The sequence below is a fragment of the Eurosta solidaginis genome, chromosome 4 (genome assembly GCF_040869045.1).
Source record: "Eurosta solidaginis isolate ZX-2024a chromosome 4, ASM4086904v1, whole genome shotgun sequence".
NCBI classification, from domain to species: domain Eukaryota; kingdom Metazoa; phylum Arthropoda; class Insecta; order Diptera; family Tephritidae; genus Eurosta; species Eurosta solidaginis.
The window spans coordinates 36,962,836-36,982,949 of record NC_090322.1 but is presented as its reverse complement, the minus strand read 5'-3'; the positions used below and the strand labels follow the sequence as shown (position 1 = coordinate 36,982,949).

Sequence of the window (20,114 nt, the reverse complement as noted above, 5' to 3'; positions counted from 1 at the left end):
ATTGAAAAAAAGGGACCAGCGGACCAAATGGACCAAAAGTGGCAACCGTGGCTGGGAGGGACAACTAATCAATTGTGGCCACTAGGGAATTCTCTCAAGAGGTGTACTCTCCCCTCTCTTGTGGACTCTAGGTACGCAGATGATTTAGCAATCTCCATGATAGAGATGTACGAGGAAAGTATATGCAATTACATGCAAGACAGCCATACACATCATAAAAGGGGGGTGTGATATCAAAAGACCGTCTATCAATCGAATGTGCTAGTGCCTGTTACCCGCAGAAGAAAACTATCCATGCCAGAACCATTCCTTAGTGGCACCAAAATCTGATTTTAAATGAAAGCGAAATACTTAGGGATTACGTTTAACAGAACCCTCACGTGGAATGCTCATTTAGATGCTACCTAAAACAAAGCAACAGCAGCTCGTTTCTTCCGCACTCGACTCCATTGGAAAGCCATGGGGCTATCTCTCAAAATGGTATACTGGATATTTAATACTTTTGTGAATTAAATCGTCAGCTATGCTATCTTAGTTTGGTGGCCGAAGGCCACGCAAAGAACAGTATTAACAAAACTAAGCAAACTGCATCGGCTAGTTTGTGCTGGCAGAATAGGTGCGATGAGAACGTTCTCTGCTCACGCGCTTATTGCCTTAGTAGCAATACCTTCCTTCCCTATTCTTATAGAGGAAGAGGCAGCACTTGCTGTACTAAGGCTTCAAAATATTTCTGAGCTAAAGATGGAAAACATGACAGGGCATACGAATGTAATAAGGAAATGAATAGGTAATCCCATATTACAACAACGTAATGCACTGGCTCTATGCTCAGAATCTCACAATATTTTGGGAGGTCCATTGTAGACGGGACTTTTTGTGAAACAGTGAATCCATAAACTTACTCTGAGTCACACTTTCTACGAAGAGGCTCGTTCTCGACGATTATACTCATTATTGCAGACATCCAGGCAGCCTTACGTGTCTTGCAGCCTTACACAATTACTTATAAACTAGTGAATAAATGTATTGTAGTCCTAAGAGATCTGGGAGCCAAAAAGTTTTGTTAATATTGCTTCCCAGACATCAGGAATATGAATATAATGAACATGCAGACATCCTAGCCAAAAAGGTGCTGTAGCAGCATTTTATGGTCCAGATCCCTTCTGTGGACTTACAAAGTCACACACTAGGGAGACCATAATTAAAAAAAAATAAATAAATGTAAGGCGCGATAACCTCCGAAGAGATCTAAGGCCGAGCTTGTCTTCCAATTGGCGTCGTGCTCCTATTTTTTTCCTGCTTTTCCCTACAAATTGGCCGGACGGGACCTACATGTTTTATGCCGACTCCGAACGGCATCTGCAAGGCAGATGAGTTTTTACTGAGAGCTTCTCATGGCAGAAATACACCCGGGGCGCTTGTCAAACACTGCCGCGGGGCGACCCCGCTTAGAAAAAATTTCTTCTAATTGAAAAACCTTATTTCTAAAATTTTGATGTTGCTTTGACCGGGATGTGAACCCAGGGCATACGGTGTGGTAGGCGGGGCACGCTACCATCACACCACGGTGGCCGCCGGGAGACCATAATTAGCTGGGAAATTAATCAGTACACACAACATTGGATTGAATTGACAGCCAACCTCATTATTCTAAGCAGGACTACGAACTCTTACTGGGGTAATATATGCGACATTGTAGTCTTTAAGTTAGTAAGTTAAGTCTATCCGATAGGCAAATCTGTCGCTTTTGTGAGCTGGATCATGAAACAACGGTTCATATTCTCTTGTATTAAACAAATTTTTTTTCATTTTGTCGTGTTCCCATTTTTGTGTAAGAGGCTGTTTATATTTTTGTGTTTATTTACGTTTCTCTATAAATTATTTAATATGCATGCTACTCACATATTATTTGTATTCGTGCTTGTTACACTTTTTACCAACATTACTGGCTTAATTATTACAATGATGGTATAATGAATAAATTATATAGAATATGCCAATGACAATTATAAAACACACACATGCATATGCAACTAATTAACATTAAAAAAAAAACATATACATATTTGTGTACATGGTTCATAGTTGATGTGCAAGTAATATTTCCGCACTTTCCCCCTGCAACTAGTTTAAATTGAGTAAGTTAACATTTTCATTGCATACTTATAGGCGTTCAAATGGCTGCTGACAACATCGCTACGAAAATTTGATCTTCCGGCCGGTGTGACAGTGAGGTATGTATGTGTATAGGTGCGTGCTTTAGTTCGTGTTCGACCGCACGTAATATATTGTTATAAGAATAAATGTATGTATGCATGTGTGTGTGTGTCTATAGATGTAGATAATCTTTCATGCATTGTTAAATTTTTCATTGTAACGAATAGCCATTGTGTGGTCATAAAAAATTATACTGTGAAGTACAATAGCGTTTACTGCAGGGAGTGCATACGTTCTAAGGTTTTGTTTTGGGTTTTATTCCCTTTAATTTGTTTGTGTTTGTGTGTCGTGGCATTTCAGGTGTGCGTGTTAAAGTTTGTATAGAAATTATGAGCCAGAAGAAATGGCAATTGTATTTATGTTCCATTCCTCTATTCTTTAATAGTTTGCATTTATTCGTGCATTAAATTGTAGTTAGCTATATATTTTAATGGCTTAATAAATTCCCCTTAAATTATGCAATACTTTTTTTTGTGGTTTTTAGACAAGCTAGTTCAAGTTTTCTGTATGGGTAATTTTTTCTTTCAGAGGTACGACGTTTTTCGAGATATTTGGCGTATTAACATTTGCACTGCAATGTCATCAACAAACTTAGATGCACGCTACCCCAGCTACAATATCTAAGAACTTAAAAACGGTTCTTGGATGAAGGTGGCATTTTAAAGCGTAGAATAAGACAAGCGCAAATTCTTATCGCAAGGAAGTTTGCGGATGACATGGCAATTGTTTTCAGACGTAAATTTCCGGACACCCTGTGCGATATTTTGCAGGACTAACTGAACTCGGTGACGAGGCGGGTTAGGTCAAATGGACTGGAAATTTACCCTGGAAAAACGGTGCTAGTTCTCTTTACGGGGAGATACAAGATCTCCGTTTCCAGAACACACTAGCTTGGGTACTTTCTTGTTGGTACTTTCCAGTAGGATTATGTATCAAGGGATTATATGTGATAGGAAACTTTTCTAGGGAGTTTATGTGGATGATCGAAGAAGATTTAACGATGAGCTGTACGAGCTACACTCACATCAACATAGTCCAGCGAATTAAAACGCAGCGCCTATGGAAGCAGAGGTAGAGGGCGGCCCCCACTCCGTTGGAAGGACCAACTCCCTTGGTGTGACTAATTGGCGCCGGTTGGAAGAGAGAAGGAGCGACTGGCGCGCCTTGTTGGACGGCCATAACCGTTGAAACGGTTAAGCGCCAACTTAGTAAGTAAGAAATGTGGATGATAGTGTTAGAAAGGCCCCGGTCACCTTGTACTGCTGCAAAGGAGCCATCGGTAAGGGCTGGAGGCTCTGTTGTTGTTGTAGCGATAAGGAAACTCCCCAAGGGCTTTTGCGATGTTATCAATGTTGTTGGTACTAGTCAGGCCATGTCGGAAACGATTTAGTATGACCACACGAAACCTTATACGCCATCCCGCCCTCCCATCCATGAGGAAGTTAGGGTCGCCAGAGCCTCGGCTGTTAAAGAAACAGGATTCGCCATGGGTTGGCGAGGTTGACAATTGTATTGGAGAAGCTGTATATTGTGCTGGCAACCTTTGAAAAGGTTGCGCTACACAACCCCTTGAATCAATTTGGTATTTTAGTTGCCTCTTACGACAGGCATACTTGCCGCAGGTATATTCTAAGCCCCCTAACTCGCTGGGGTGGCTGGGGGCTTTTAAAATGGGTAGTACACTGGTATTGTGAAAAGGTAGTCAAGCAGATCTTGCTCTATGGGGAAGTAGTCTGGTGTGACGCATTTAACACGGCGAGTATAACAAAAATGTTACTGTCAATACATCGTACAGCCCTAGTTGGTGTAAGCGGTGCTCTTTGAACGACCCTATCTTGGCATTGAATGTCGTACTGAACATACATTTGGCGAATATTGGGGACAAGGCGGTTGTGGCTTGGTAACTGATCAGACCTCGTGACATGGGCTACGAGCTTTCTCATATAGAGCATTCCAGTATTCTTACCAACCTTGACTTCATCACACACAAAACAGATTATTGTGTGCCAACAACAGGCTCTAGACAAGCTTCAAAACAGTTATCTCCATGAGAGCGGAGTGGAGAAGGGAATTTGTATGAAGTAGTGGACTGATTAACTGATTCACTTATGGGTAAAAGTTGGACGGAAAGATTGGAGAAAGAGTTTTTTGTCGGAAGCTCGGTGTGAGGCGCAAGTTAAAGTTACCTGGGTATTAATCACTTTAGTTCAAATGTTGTGCGATCGAGTGTGGGATGGGTATGCCGGTGCGGTCTGCTGAAATTATTGGGTTCACCAAGGTACGTTTCAACATACTGGAAACCCCTCTTGCTGCAGCTGTATGGGGGATAAGGAGTTGAAATCGTCAAGACACTTCATGCTTGACTTTCTAGACTTTGCTGAAATTGGGATTTAAGTAGCTCTCCATTAAATTTGGGCATCCGAAAGATTTAAGCCGCTTAAGTGATATTGTAGATATCGTAAGTCCTCTCTTCTTAGATTAATGAGTTTGGCTTTATACCTTCATAACTGGGAGTATAAACATTTTGGATTGTCTTTGCCCTGGGCATTCAATCCAGTATTTTCTTAACTAATTTTTTCCCAGTTACTACTGGTTTCCTTAATGTGTGCCTTTGTTAGCCCCGAGAAGGGCTCTGCAATAGTACTCTGGTTGGCTAGGTAGTTTTCCTATTAATTACTTCCATGTGCCTGATGCTCGGGAATCCATCCCAACAAAACATTTTTTTGGCTCCCAGATCATTTAGGACTCCCCTGAATTCATCCCTTAGCTTAGAAGTAATTATGTAAGACTCCAAGGCACATAAGGCTGCCTGGATATTCGATATTATTAGGAAACTCCTCGATGGTAAGCCCCTTCGTAGACATTCTCTGATGCAAGCTTGTTTTTGTATGAGAAATGGTAGGGTTGCATCCCATTGGAACTCTGAGTCAGGTTCAGTATATGGATTCACTGTATCCAAAGAGTTGTGCCCACAATGGAAACCAAATTTTTCTTTAATATTCTGAGCGTAGGGACTTTTGCATCAAGTTGTTTTGATACGGGATCTCCTTAAAATTTCCTTAGTACTTGTATATGGTATGTCATGTTTTCGCTCTTTAGCTCACGGATATTTTGAAGTCTTAGTGCAACCAGTGTTGCCCTTTTCTTTAGGGAAGGGAGTTATTCCCACTAACGAATAAAGTGCATTAGCAACAGACGTTCTTGTTTGCTTGATTTTGTCATTGCTGTTCTTTGTCCGTTCTTCGGCCACCAAACCAAGGAAGCATAGGTAACGATTGGTTTCGCAACAGTATTAAGTGTCCTGTATACCATTTTTGGAAATAGTCCTCATTTTTTGGCCGAGTGTAGGCGAAGAAAGCTCTTGCTGCTTTACTTAAGGTTCTACATGAGCACTCCACTCGAGGGCCCTGTCAAATGATGGTTGTGGCATGCATAGTTTTTATGTAAAGTCCTTTGTTGTCGCACTATCTTTCTAGATGCGCAGGGATTGTGGCAAGCATACTGTATTTCATAAATTTACCCACGAGTATAGGAAGAAGTAGATCAGCTGTGACGTAACCCCCAATATCCAGCTAACACTTCTTATAACTAGAAAAGGGCAGGTATCTGGGGGCCACTGTAATATGATAAACTAACGTATAGCCATTCATCCCATGATCACCGTCCGGATAGCAGTAGGTAATACGGGTTTTATCGAGTTGTCCGCTCTAGACCCGCCATATTCGATAAATGAAAGTATGGGGCATCTTATGCAAGGTGTTAGTCTTCGTCACGTATGGTCGGTCTTCTGCTACAATAGCCATCTGGTTCATGAGAAACTTGGTCGTGAATGCAATAGAAAAGGAGTACCGAAGTGAGCTAGGAGAAGAAGAAAAATTAGGTCATAGGAGGGAGAAAAAGCGCGCCGCTCCATTTGGTCACCGAAGCCTTACCAGTTGTCACTAGGACAAAATGGGTGGAGGTTGGAAGCACCTAATAGACGACATTTTGGGATAACGTAGATGTGTGCAGGGCGAGACATGAATACTCTGCTTAAAACCCAACAGCTTTACTCAATGAAAATTATTTAATTCAGTTTTATTCGAAAAAAGCCGAAACCGTTAATCTCATCTTCTTCAGGGTATTTGCATCAAGGCACCATAGGTGAAACATATGTGCTAACCTAGACAAACGAATAAGAATCATTAGTATATATTTATAACCATATATATGTATTAGCATATATACATGTCACGCCCACATTATTCTCAATCATTTAGCCTTGCGAATTAAACAGCTGATCATCATTATTTCGAATGTATGTTAGGAGGATGAAAAACGAAAATTTCGCAATAGAATAATTAAATGCATTGCCAAAGTAGAGCTGAGAGAGAATGAGAGAAGTAAGTAGGAAAATAAGCCATGGTTGTGGAAAGCATGAGGAATAGATTAGGAAGAAGAGAGAGATGGAGCCTTTTCAACATTTGTTATATATTCACACAAAATGCCTTATTTGGACAAACTCAAAAATGAAGCAATAAATATATATAGGAAATTCATGCTGAGAGGGGGCATCAAGAGAGAAATATCTCTCATGGTATATGACATCTACATAGCGGCGCTTTCCAGCAATTTACTTAGCTACTTTTTATACTCAGTTGAGCAGAGCTCACAGAGTATATTAACTTTGATTGGATAACGGTTGGTTGTACAGGTATAAAGGAATCGAGATAGATATAGACTTCCATATATCAAAATCATCAGTATCGAAAAAAAATTCGATTGAGCCATGTCCGTCCGTCCGTCTGTCCGTTAACACGATAACTTGAGTAAATTTTGAGGTATCTTGATGAAATTTGGTATGTAGATTCCTGGGCACTCATCTCAGATCGCTATTTAAAATGAACGATATCGGACTATAACACGCCCATTTTTTCGATATCGAAAATTTCGAAAATCCGAAAAAATGCGATAATTCATTGCCAAAGGCGGATAAAGCGATGAAACTTGGTAGATGGGTTGACGTTATGACGCAGAATAGAAAATTAGTAAGATTTTGCACAATGGGCGTGGCACCGCCCACTTTTACAAGAAAGTAATTTAAAAGTTTTCAAGCTGTAATTTGGCAGTCGTTGAAGATATCATGATGAAATTTGGCAGGAACGTTACTACTATTACTATATATGCGCCAAATAAAAATTAGCAAAATTGGATGAAGAACACGCCCACTTTTTAAAAAAAAAATTTTTTTAATTCAAATTTTAACAAAAAATTTAATATCTTTACTGTATATAAGTAAATTAAGTCAAAATTCAACTCCAGTAATGATATGATGCAACAAAATACAAAAATAAAAGAAAATTTCAAAATGGGCGTGGCGCCGCCCATTTAATGCCATAAGTCGAACAAAAATTTACCAATCCTTCTTAAATTGGGTAGGGGCATAGATTCTATGACGGTAACTGTTTTCTGTGAAAATGTGCGAAATGGGGGGAAGCCACGACCAGTTTTTATACACAGTCCACCGTCTGGCCTTCCGCTCCGCCGTTAACACAATAACTTGAGCAAAAACCGATATATCTTTACTAAACTTAGTCCACGTACTTATCTGAACTCAATTTATGTTGGTATAAAAAATGGCCGAAATCCGACCACGCCCACTTTATCGATATCGAAAATTGCGAAAAATGAAAAAAAAAAAATGCCATAATTCTATACCAAATACGAAAAAAGGGATGAAACATGGTATTTGGATTGGTTTATTGACGCAAAATATAACTTTGGAAAAAACTTTGTAAAATGGGTGTGACACCTACCATATTAAGTAGAAGAAAATGAAAAAGTTCTACAAGGCGAAATCAACAGCGTTCGGAATCTTGGCAGGAATACTGTTAGTGGTATTGCATATATAAATAAATTAGCAGTACCCGACAGATGATTTTCTGGATCACCTGGTCCACATTTTGGTCGATATCGCGAAAACGTCTTCACATATACATCTAAGGGTCACTCGCTTTTAAAACCCTCATTAATACCTTTAATTTGATATCCATATCGTACAAACACATTATAGAGTCACCCCTGGCCCACCCTAATGGCGATATCTCGAAAAGCGTCCACCTATAGACCTAATGCCCACTCCCTCTTAAAATGCTCAGTAACACCTTTCGTTATTTACCCATATCGTACAAACATTCTAGAGTCACCCCTGGCCCACCCTAATGGCGATATCTCAAAAAGGCGTCCACCTATAGACCTAATGCCCACTCCCTCTTAAAATGCTCAGTAACACCTTTCGTTTGATACCCATATCGTACCAACATTCTAGAGCCACCCCTGGCCCACCCTAATGGCGATATCTCGAAAAGGCGTCCACCTATAGACCTAATGCCCACTCCCTCCTAAAATGCTCAGTAACACCTTTCGTTTGATACCCATATCGTACAAACATTCTAGAGTCACACCTGGCCCACCCTAATGGCGATATCTCAAAAAGGCGTCCACCTATAGACCTAATGCCCACTCCCCCTTTTTTTTATTTATTAACACCTTTCGTTTGATACCCATATTGTACAAACATTCTAGAGTCACCCCTGGCCCACCCTAATGGCGATATCTCGAAAAGGCGTCCACCTATAGACCTAATGCCCACTCCCTCTTAAAATGCTCAGTAACACCTTTCGTTTGATACCCATATCGTACAAACATTCTAGAGTCACCCCTGGCCCACCCTAATGGCGATATCTCAAAAAGGCGTCCACCTATAGACCTAATGCCCACTCCCTCTTAAAATGCTCAGTAACACCTTTCGTTTGATACCCATATCGTACAAACATTCTAGAGTCACCCCTGGCCCACCCTAATGGCGATATCTCAAAAAGGCGGCCACCTATAGACCTAATGCCCACTCCCTCTTAAAATGCTCAGTAACACCTTTCGTTTGATACCCATATCGTACAAACATTCTAGAGTCACCCCTGGCCCACCCTAATGGCGATATCTCGAAAAGGCGTCCACCTATAGACCTAATGCCCACTCCCACTTAAAATGCTCAATAACACCTTTCGTTTGATACCCATATCGTACAAACATTTTAGAGTCACCCTTGGTCCACCTTTATGGCGATATCTCGAAAAGGCGTCCACCTATAGAACTAAGGCCCGCTCCGTCTTAAAACGCTCAGTAACACCTTTCATTTGATACCCATATCGTACAAACAAATTCTACAGTCAGCCCTGGTCTACCTTTATGGCGATATCCCTAAATGGCGTCTATCCATAGAACTATGGCCTACTCTCTCTTAAAATACTCTTTAATACCTTCCATTTGATACACATGTCATACAACCACATTCCAGGGTTACCCTAGGTTCATTTTCCTACATGGTGATTTTCCTTATTTTGTCTCCATAGCTCTCAACTGAGTATGTAATGTTCGGTTACACCCGAACTTAGCCTTCCTTACTTGTTTGTTCTACCTTTTACTGCAGCACTTCAATTTACATGCGCTCTCTTTTTTGACTGCTTTGTTGTGCCCGCGTGCTTCCAAACAGCTGATGTGACAGCTGTCAAAGAAAATGACTGTCAAATTTTGTATGACAGTTTGCAAAAGGGGTAGGAGATGCGTAAAGGTATAAATGAAAAAAAAAAAATGAAATAAAAACTCGAGCCTGCGCTGTGAATGCTTTAGTAGCATACAACAACAACAAGCGCATATTTAGCGTAAAAATATCTGTAATTTTCTATATACAAGTATACAAAATTGTGCTAGTAAATTGAATTTCCGAGTATCACTTGTTTTCTGTGCGCCAACAACAAAAGCACAGCACTTCTTCGCTCTCACACTGATTTTCTGGTTTGTGTACTCTTTCTTGCTGCGCTTTGACAGCTCGTTACCGTTACAGATATATATTTTTTTCTTTCTCTATCAGCTGCGTTCATGGACATAAGAAGACTGCTAACGATTTCCTGCTTAAATCAGTATTAAGCGAACTGTGAGCTCACATGGAAGTTAGTCTGTCTTGACACAAAGTTTGACGAAAATTTTTTTGTGAAAAAAATTCAAATCATTTTGCTGATTTTTTAATTTAAAATAAAATCATAAAACAACCGGATATAGTGGACAACTTCAGCTGTAAGCGTGCAGCAGCAGTTAAAATATATAACACACAACAACAATTACAAGAAAAAAGTGATTGGTTTAAAGAAAAATTCGCTCAAGGATTGTACGCCTAAAAGTGTGCTACAATTTGGAGTTGACCAAATTTTGTATGCAAGTAAATTGCAGTTTGTGTAATAAATAAATTTTTGCTGCACAAAATTAGAGTACATCTAAATAATTAGATAAAGTGAAAAACTTAGAAATTTTTCTGCTTGGAAAAAAAATTATTTTCAGCAGCGTAAGTGAAGTTGAGTAAGGTAGCAGCAGCAGCAGCGACAGGCAAGAAAAATCAATATCCGTCTAAAGTTTATTTCGGTTTCAATGTAAGAAAACCAAGAAAAACAACAACAAAATAACAACAGCAACTACCACGAATAGTTATAAAACAACAACAGCCAAAAAACGCGAGTCACCAACAAGTAAAAGAAACTCCACACTCACTCCATAGATACCCAAGGACTTTAGTCACGCCAAATAATAAAATTTTTAAAATAAAATTATTCTGCCAAATATATGCTAATTTCTTGAACGCTAATTTGCTTATTTAAATACACACATTCAAGCTAATAACAAAAGCCAATAAAGCAAGCAAAATTAATTAATAAGACTGTATGCGTAAAACTGTGCTTGCCTATGTGTTTGTGTACATTTGTGTAAGGTTATGTGCAATCAATGCTTAGTCGCTTGAAAAGACACAACCCAAAGTGAAGCCGTTGCGAGAGCATTTAAATTGAGAGCAAGAAAAGAAAACTAAAAAATCAATTTAGAAAAAAAATCCAGGAAAATTAAAAAAATATATATAAGTTTAATAAAACAAAAAAATTGATTTCAAAAAATTTTGAATTCTACAAAATTGCAAAAAATTCTTAAAAATACACATTAAATTCAAAAATATTCAAAATAAGCGCTAAACGCTAGTTGTCCATTTTGCGCTGTTTAATGCAAAAAATTATTTAAAAAAAATTCAGGAAAATTAAATATTCAGCCAAAAATTGTGCATATATCTAATTCAAGCTTTATAATAAAATTGAATTTTGAAAAATATTTCCGCATTATTTGCAACATTATATCAGCTTCAAGGAAAAATAGACGCTAGAAATAAAAAACAAGAACAAAAAAAAAAAATTTAAAAAGTAAATAATATAAATATTTAAAATTGAATTGCCATAATTGACTGTGTGCTTCTTCTTCTCCATCCATATTAAAAGTTTAAGCTTAAGGTTTAAAAATATAGTAAAACAAAAATTTAATTAAATAAAATCACAAGAGAACACCAGAGAGAGCTGCAAAATACAAAAGGTAAAATATATAACTTTCTTTTCGCAAATTTCAAACTAAAAAATTACTTTTATAAATTTTGTGCAAGAAAAGAAATTCCATATAAGTGAAAAATACCGATAAAGTATATATGGTATCTAAAAAATTCAATGAAATAAACAAACTGCCTAAAAGTATACTTTGTTTTAGATACAAAGCACCGGATTGTTAAAGTTTAGCCTACCAATATAACTTCTTAATCGCTTAACAAGCCATAACTAAAAAAAAGAGATTTGATTAAATAAAAGTTTTTGTTTTAATTCAAGTCGATTTTATACGGTTTTTATAACAGATGACAAGATTTAAGTTATGTAAAAGGCTATGCGCCTAAAACTATGCGCAACTTATGTCAAAATCCTATTATTAATCCATGGTTAAGGAGAGCAAAAAAGCATCAGCAAAAAAGGAGAGTACTGAAAGACGAAAATTCAGCAGTAACAGTTAAAGATAGTACATTTTTAGAACTATTTTAGAACTCATTTTTCGTGTTCAACGGTGGCTCTAAATGTTATACTTAACCATCTGCTATTGGACCTCCATATACACCTGACAGCTACTAGCTCAGCCATCAGACTTGGGGAGTATATAAGCAGGAATGATCCCCAAAGGAAATGCGAAAACAGATTACATATCAGCCATATTAAACTTTAAAAAGTATATGAAGTTGAGGTTTCTCTAAAGAACGAATTGGTCAGCCGAAAAAGTTTACAAAGAAGGCCTAACTTCCCTCTACACAGTGCGACAAGCATTAAACCGCTATTTTGGGGTACTTCAATACCTGCTAGAAACTATGAGGGACTACTTGAGAGATCGGTATCTACGAAGCCACCCAGGGTCGAAGAAAATTTAAGATATCAGGTGAAACAGCCCAGGAGCCTATACTAGGCTCCGATCTCTGAAACATTACTTACGACAGTATTCTTCGATTGGACAAACCAGAAAGTTTATTCTTAGTTGATTTCCGGGCCGACGTGGCAATTTTCATAACAGCGGGAAGCTGCGAGCTGGCATAGGTTAAACCAAACCAAGTCATGCGCAGTATAAATAGATGAATGACTGATCACGATCTTCAGCGAGCAGCAGCAAAAAAGAAGATCAACATCCTTAAGAAAACACAAACTTCCACGACATATCTGGAAGTGAAGCTAGACAGTAAGCTCACCTTCTCGGAGCACATACGGCGAGCCTGCGAAAGGGCTGCGTACATAATACAGGATTTGGATAGATTAATGGTAATTACAGGCTGTACAAAGCCAACTGCTTACAGCAGCCTCTGCTTTTATACTCTTCTATGAAGCAGAAATCTGGAGAGATGCAAGAGAAGAAAAGAACCGACGCTGGTAATAGCAGTGGAACAATAGCACCGCAAGAAGGTGGAACAGGGAACTGATTCCTGAACTGAATCGCAAATGTCTCCCAAGAATGTGTAAGGTTGAAACCCTGAACTGCCTATACTGTCGAAGCGACATAGGAGATACGTTCAGCACATATGTGAGGCATATATATACTTCTCAGACAACGATAGATAGCTCCCTAGCCCATTAGCGTGAGAGTAGCAAGGGAGCTCACATGGTGTGCACCCGTATCGGATGTAATGCTACATGCGATGCCAGATACGGTTAATCGTGCGGGCCATAGGAAGTAACATTTTAGCATAAAAAACAAAAAAATCTGCCGTAAGATTATTCCAAGTACCGATAATCTGGAAAGGTCCTAAATTTTTCAGTAAAGACAATACTTCGCTCCCAATTGTTAAACAAATTTAAGTCTTAGGACATTTTATTTAAAATCGTATTAAGCTTTTTTTAGAAGAAGAAGAGTGCCATTTTTAGAACAATTGTTCTAAAGCCATGTGATATTCGCCTTATTTATACTCAGCTGAGCAGAGCTCACAGAGTATATTAATTTTGTTCGCATAACGGTACCCCGTAACGGCATAAAATAATCGAGAAAGATATAGGCTTCCATATATTAAAATGATATGGGCGAAAAAAGAAATTCATTTAGTCATGTCCGTCCGTCCGTCCGTCTGTCCGTAAACACGATAACTTGAGTAAATTTTGAGGTATCTTAATGAAATTTGGTATGTAAGTTCCTGGGCCTTCAGCTCAGATCGCTATTTAAAATGAATGAAATCGGACTATAACCACACCCACTTTTTCGATATCGAAAATTTCGAAAAACCGAAAAAGTGCGATAACTCATTACCAAAGACGGATAAAGTGATGAATCTTGGTAGGTGGGTTGACCTTATTACGAAGAATAGAAAATTAGAAAAATTTTGGACAATGGACGTGGCACCTCCCACTTTTAAAAGAGGGCAATTTGAAAGTTTTGCAAGCTGTAATTTGGCAGCTGAGTATGTAATGTTCGGTTAGACCCGAACTTAGCCTTCCTTACTAGTTAATATGTATATTAGATTCCAAATGAAACAAAAATGTTACGTATACGCAACGGTAACCATATTTTCTGGATAAGTGTACATGTAATTTGTTGGTTTCTAACAAAGAAAAGTTCTTATATATAAAAATCATGTTTCACTATGTTTGTTCCCGATGGACTCCTAAACTACTGAACCGATTTTGAATTTGTTTTGCACCCCGTGTGTAGTTCGATATAACTTGAAATATAGGTGGGTTATATCTCAGTTTATAGTCGCAATATTATTTGATTGCATATTTTTTTATTTGTTTATACGTAATAATAAAATTTTACGTGCACGCACCGGCACTCACATTTTCAGGTGGTGCTTATCAATAAAGAATATTATAGCGAATGATATCAAGTATAGCACACCACCAGGCCCGCCGAGAAGGTGGGGAGCCGCGATTTAGAGGTAATATGACATCTTTTTTTTAATTCAGGAGAGTCTTTAGTTGTTCCATGTGCAATATTTAAGCCGAATTTCAAAAGCAACGAAAATCTGCATTTCGTTTTAATATTATAGTGAAGTGTGAAAAATAAAAATCTATATATATAAAAAGAAAGGCTAAAATGTGTGTTAGTTGGTCGCCGGTGTTTGAAGAGATGCGTCGGTCGATTTTGTTCAAGCTTTCACACAAGTTGCGTAAACCTCACGTGGTGGTTACTACAGGTTTGGTTGCGATCGACGAACAGGGTCTCGAGATATAGGCCAAACCATGGGCCAGTGAATGCCTAGACAGTGTTTATACAATATGGATATCAAATGAAAGCTGTTGATGAGTGCTTTAGTACAGAGTAATATATTATCCAGAGACGGATTGGGACTAGGATTACGACTAGGACTGGGACTGGGACTGGAATAAAATACATACCACCCTCTGGGACAGGCAATAAGGGATGCAGAAGAATGAGAAGAAATTGAGAGAAGAGAAAAGAGAGAAGGAGATTGAGAAAGAGATAGAATGAGACGAAGATGGAGATAGATGAAACGAAAAAGACGGAGGGAGGAGTGAATAAAAGGATTAGGAAAAAGTGAAGAGGGGGGAGGGCAGAGTCAGACGGAAAAAGCTTATTAAAATGTATGCAGATAGGCCAAATTTAGGGCAGAAGAAAGTCTCCCGGGTCTTCTAGTATCTTATATACTTTCAGATTTCTAAGAGATTATAATAACTATTTTTAACAGTAAATAAAAATACATTCACTGCAACTACAGAAAAAGAAAGAAAATCTAACAACTCACCGAAAAAATATTTCATAACATACATTTTTCTCACTCTACTTCTTCAACCACTTCTTCTAACTCCAATCACTTTATGGAATTTTCCGTAAAAAACTCTCATTGCCCTACTAACAACTTCTTTATCCGCTATCTGTCTATTTGCTGGTGCTTCGTTTGGTCTCCTTTTTAGCTCCAATTCAAGCAAGCATTTTTTTTATTCAAGCAAGCATACTTTTAGGTGCTCACTCTCGTTCTCTCTCAGCTGTTAAATAACTATGTATATTTCTAGGTTGCTATATGCATGTGTGCGTTGCTATAACTACCTTTGGTTGGCATTTACTGGAAAAATCGAAAATTTCAATCCACTTTCTGAAAAGGCATCACATTGAATGTACAACATTTGTTGCTGTAGACGCAGCTGTATTAGCTGTCATAGTTGTTGTTGTTAACTTTGTGTCGCCACTTAACCTAATGCGGCTTTTGCCATAACCTTCCTCATCAGCAGTTGCCGCATTCATTTCGTTCGCACACACACACACACGCATAAGCACATGTATGTAGGTACGTTAAGCTCAAGTACCAGTTCGTGCTCCTCTACTTATTTCTTACTACGCTTTTGTTTGCCATATTCTACTACTAAATCTTATTCTTTTTCCGTATTATGCCTTCACCGTTGTTTATTCGTTCATTCTATGGGCTATAGTTTGTACACACCTACCTAAAAATCTACAAACAACACATACACGCCCACTTGCACAGCTGTTTGTGCGTATGCGTTCTCCATTCGCCCTCCAACAGATCAGCTGTTTGAACGACCGGTTGTAAAGCCACCCTCTTGTATATACATCGTTAAGTATTATTGTTGTTTTAGTAGGAAAATCAATAACCTGCAATAAATTTTTGCTTTCATCTACTTTGCTCATGCATTTTGATTCACTTCTCAAATGCTTACTCTCCCAAATGGTCGGTAACAGCCGTTGAAATCAGATGTTTTGTCGTTTACAGTGCAAATCAAACTGTTAAAGAATTTAACAAATTCCAACAGCTGATTTTCTTTTAGCAGCTGGTTAGTTGGAGAGGCGTATGCATGCAATTAGAGAGAAAAGTGTGAGTGCGCATGTATTGAGAGTGGGCTTGGAATTGGTAGAACCCAAAAAACTTTTTGTTGTATGTTATGCAAACTTTGTTCCACAAGATTAAAAATGGTTGCTCTCTCTACGCGAGTTGATTACACCCTAGCACAATTAGGTAAGTTGAGTGTCTACTGTTTCCTTAGTCTATTTATTCTGTCGCATCTGTGTACACTTGATGTACCGTCGATTTCTTTTCTTAGCCTGTTCTAGTACCAGGATTAAGGATTCTATAAGCCGAAATCGCTAAAATTCATTTGCAAAAAATTGTCCAAAAAATAATACGCTGTGGACTCAAAAGCTTATAGGCATTTGTCTGCTACACAGTACTAGGCAATGTTAAAGTTTGAATCAGCTGAAAATGCATTCTGACAGTATAAGATACGTTAAATCATGTATACTTTTAGGCGCACTGGGCATATCTTAAGTGAGGCTTTTTACGACCAAGCTTTAGCGACAGTAATTCCTCCGATACTTAGGTTAGGTTGAACTGGCCGGTCCATGAGGACCTCACATAGATTGAGTGAGTGCGTAGTGTTACCAGTAGTTTATTTTAACGATCAAACTGAAAACCCCTATCAAAAACCAGGACCTATGTTATGAAATAACTCCGTCCTATTGGCAAGTACCAGCAGCTTTCTAGGACTTAAGCCACTTTCTGCCTCTAGATCTGGCAGCTGTATCACTCCTAATAGCTGGAGTCTTAGAGTCCTCCAACCAGCACTTCCTACATCTGCTTTCAATGATCAAGCCTAATTTAAAGGCATGTGACGCCAGAAGGCAGTGTCCAGTCAGAATACCCGTCATGAGTCTACAGTACTCTCTTTTTAATGATAGAAGCAACTTTGTTAGTCTAAGTTTGAAAGACCTACACATAATCTTCGACACTTTACAGCCCCGCGCTTGAACCCACGCCTTTCCCGCTTGGTCGAACATGTGCACCCCTCGCCTTCGCCCAATATAATTGGAACGTCTACGAGTTCATCTGCTTTTCATTCCCATCTATCCATGTGCCCTGGGACCCAATATAGATGTATGCTTCTCCCTGTCCCGATTCTTTCCAGAGACTGCTTACACTCTAACACACTCTTAGATGCTGTGCTATGCGATATTGTTTCCTTAATTGCTGCTTGGCTGTCAATATAAAAGTTAACACGGTTGCAGTTTAAGCTATTCTCTTCCAGTGCTATGCATACTTGATAAGAAGCAATGACAGAGACTCTCCAGTGCTAAATTCCATCTAGCGGATTAAGGGTATTAGAAATTTCCATTGCAAGACATTACCGCTGTAAGAGCGAGTATAGTACACAGATGACTCAAGGGTTCGAAAAAATGTTCGCGATCCCGTCGTAGTGGTACAAAAAGGTACTAGTATCGAATCGTACGGGACTCAACCCACAAACGACTGCTCTTATCCATAAAAATGTCTCAGCCTGCTTGTGTGGTTTCTACTTTTAACCTTTAAGATAACAACAACAACAACAGCAATGACAGTATCTAAATTTATATCGCTTCATGTTCACAGGGCAGCCTTTTGAACTACACTACAACTTTCCTCTTTTCACCTTGCGATCAAGGGGTCTCAAGAAATTAATTTAGAGAGAGAGGGAGTGAAGAGAAAGCTGGGGAACTTCTGGAAGAACATTCTGAGCAATTAATATATTTTTGTAGTTGAACTCCGAGTCTAAAGACTGGCATCAAATGGAAAAGAAAGGAAAAAAGGCTTTGAATATTCATGTAGTAGGCATGTTTGTGTTAAGAGGGGACCAAAACCCATGTGCTCGAGCGGTAGGTAGGTCATAAATAAACCTTAAAAATCAAAGTCGACAAAAAGTCAAAGAAATGAAGTTTCGCAGGCTCGAAAATTTTTTTTTTGGGTATGCGTAGTGGAACTTTTTTTCCCTGAGCCCAAATCCTATCGAAATCCCAATGGTACGATATCGGTTAATAAATCGACGCACTCTACTGTGTAGTGTTGAACACGAAATTATGGCGCACCTTTCAACAAAAAAGAAACAAAAATGTTTCACGCCTCTAAAGATGGGGATGAACTTCGAAGAAATTGGCTCACGTACTAGCAAAAATTAAGAAGCTATCAAGAAAGTTTTCGTAGGAAGGTGCTCAGCAATCTCGTTAAGAGATTTGCGGCACTTCTCTACTGTCCTGGACCTACAGATGACCGGTCCACGCGTTGTTATTGCAGCCTGGCAGTCAAAATAAATAATAATGTTGTTATAGCCGTGAACAGCCTTTCTCAGGAGATTAATGGCCTCGTTAGTTGCAGCGACCTCCGCATAGAAGATACTGTAATGATCGGCTATGCTAAAGGATGGATTCAGTATACGTATATCTGAAGCCCATCGCCCTGGTCCGGTCGCTCCTTCAACAAATAATCCCTATCCGGGATGAAAACATCGTACTTCATAACGAAAAAGGCAGTCGGACCGCAATGGTCCGACGAAGGTGAATCCAGATTCTTAAGAATGGGGTGGTAAGCAGAGCACCCCACGCAGACTAGGGCTCTTATTTGTACCTTCTAAAATACCCGTAGGTATGATTTAGTATCTAAGCTCTTCCACTAGATCAAAGCCCGGTATAAAACGACTAGCCCAACCATAGCGATGAAGAGCCACAGAGTTCAACTCGAACTACATAGCATTTGTAATTATCAGAAATCATTTAATTAAATGTCAAAATGTTTATTTCTGTCCTAAATGCGTAAACAAATAATTTTGCCCAACTATTTTTAAGCCATCTACTATGCATGGCAATAAATTGAGTCATCCGTATGGTAAATGGTAATATGAGTAGGGATAAAACTTTGAGGGTTGTTTACAAGGGTGTGTACATGTGTGAATAAATATGAAAATACAGGAGCTTATTTTAGCGCTTATCCTTCAAATATACAATTTCTGTCTATTGCCCTTCTGGGTGCACCAAAAGGGAGTTAGCAACCCACGTTGTTGTACGTATTAATGTATGTACTGATAAGTGGGGAAATTTGGGATAGATAGTTTTTTTTAAAGTCTATAAGTTGTGAATCAGAAGGAATAAGTATCAAAGGTATATATCGTTTTAATCGTGATTTGAAACCGATTCAAAAGAAGGTTTCGGTTTCGGATATGCAAATCCCCTGGTCCATTGTGAGTTTCATCCTTCGATATTCCGTGTTTGTAATAAAATGAGGAAATTTGAGAAGGCATTTTTTACTAAGCTTTTTATAAGGCGACGCGAGACTCTCAAATCTAGAACTAGATAAAACTGTATACAGTTCTGAAAGCTCAACATATAAGCCAGTGCTAAGAAGGTAGCGACATTCCTTTCCATCTGATGCATGATGGCTTTGGTTAGATTAAACTAGGCTTTACGCGGAATAACCACTATATATTGTCCGTGGTGGTTGTTGTTGTGTTAACAGTGCTTCGCCTCCAATTCAATGGGTGCGACCGCTCACAAATTGTCATCAAAGTACTCTAACGGAAGCTCAAGCAAACTAGCGGTTTCAACAGGAGCAGGCTATATGAAGATTGGTGTTAGAGGCATAGTTCCACATTACAATTGAAAAGATGGTTGATGTCATGTGGGATACATCGCATGCAGGACACATATTACGTATGTTGGTGTTGATTCTGGACAAGTAAGGGTTTAAACTGTCACAGTATACAGAA

General features: G+C 38.8%; 1 protein-coding gene and 1 long non-coding RNA gene across 2 annotated transcripts in view; one reads left to right on the top strand and one right to left on the bottom strand.

Moving 5' to 3' along the window:
• The window catches only part of LOC137249612 (uncharacterized), a 428,410-nt gene that overhangs the window by 119,157 nt on the left and 289,139 nt on the right, over positions 1-20,114 (bottom strand). The gene's annotated exons all lie outside the window — the stretch shown is intronic.
• futsch overlaps positions 10,071-20,114 on the top strand; it is a 391,676-nt gene continuing 381,632 nt past the window's right edge. The window contains exon 1 of the mRNA XM_067781256.1: positions 10,071-11,655. The gene's annotated coding sequence lies outside the window, so the exon portion shown is untranslated. The remainder of the gene's footprint in view (positions 11,656-20,114) is intronic.